The sequence below is a fragment of the Cebus imitator genome, unplaced genomic scaffold (assembly GCF_001604975.1).
Source record: "Cebus imitator isolate Cc_AM_T3 unplaced genomic scaffold, Cebus_imitator-1.0 Scaffold604, whole genome shotgun sequence".
NCBI classification, from domain to species: Eukaryota; Metazoa; Chordata; class Mammalia; order Primates; family Cebidae; genus Cebus; species Cebus imitator.
Window position 1 is genome coordinate 42807 of NW_016107919.1, and position 1245 is coordinate 44051.

The following is a 1245-nucleotide window of genomic DNA, read 5'->3' on the forward strand; positions in this document are numbered from 1 at the left end:
GAAAAAAAAAAAAAAAAAGAAAAAGAAAATAATATCCTGATTTTCCAGCTTCACCAAAAATGCTACACACCTTATGAATATTCTGGTCAGTTACTTCTAGCCACAAAGATTCTTCCTATCATATTCTCTGGTTAAGTCCCCAGCTTCCTTCATCCTGAAAACATATTTCCACTGAGCCACTTGAGGTACATATTCCCATTATGCCTAAAAGTTGAAGGAATCAACTGGACTGGGCTGCCAGTCCTAGATCTGATATTTACTTGCTGTATGACTGTTGTAGGCAGAATAATGGTCCTCTAAAGATATTCACATCCAAATTCCTGGAACCTGTGAGTATGTTAGTTTACACAATAAAAAGGAATAGAGATTTGAGAATGCTACATTTTTAGTTTTGAAAATGGAGGAAGAAGGCCATGAGCCAAGGAATGTGGGTAGCTTCTATAAGATGGAAAAGACAAGGAAATTAATTCTCCAATGCCTCCAAAAGGAACACAGTCTTTCTGACTGACACTTTGATTTTAGTTCAGTGATATTGTGTCAGACTTATCTCCAGAAGTGGAAGATAATATATTTATGTTGCTTTAAGCTACTAGGTTTGGTGTAAGTTTTTACAGCAGCCATGGAAAAATGAATACAGTGACCTTAGCCAAATCCTTGACTGTCACTAGGCCTTAGCTGCCCCTTAAGGTCAATGAAAAGATTGGATGAAGTCTAATGCACTTTTAGTTGTAATATTCTGAATCTAAGAGGGTAGATCGGGGATAGAGAGGCATATGGAAATGAATCTCAGTGTACTTAGGATTTATTGCTGCAGCTGGCTTGTTTTCATGAGACTCAAAGATATTATGTCCTAGGAATCCAGTATTTGTGGTCCTTAGAGTGTCTTGTTGGAACTAAGAGAATTCAAGTTATAAGCTGCTACAAATCAAAGAAATATTCTCTTTAAAAGAGAGTCAAGTACTGAAAAACTTGGTAGAGAAAATAGGGCACAGACGCAACATCTGAGAGCTTAGACTTTGCAGAAGGTTATTTTCTCATTTTCTAAATCAACTCTTCATGAGACATTTTCTAACTTCTCTTCTCCCAATAGATGTTCTTCTGGGAGATGAATAGAGCTATGGAAGTCTTGAAGCCAAAGATGGCAATGCAAAGGTGGCACATAAAACAGGTTTGAGCTATGCCCAGAGATAGCCAAAAAGCTCTGCAAGTAGAAAAGGAGAGGTACAAAGAGCATTTGGAAGTCCA

The 1245-nt window shown here is 37.5% G+C and overlaps 1 protein-coding gene across 1 annotated transcript in view; it reads right to left on the reverse strand.

The window, feature by feature from the left end:
- Nucleotides 1–1245, reverse strand: part of VSIG4 (V-set and immunoglobulin domain containing 4) — a 23557-nt gene that overhangs the window by 3955 nt on the left and 18357 nt on the right. The gene's annotated exons all lie outside the window — the stretch shown is intronic.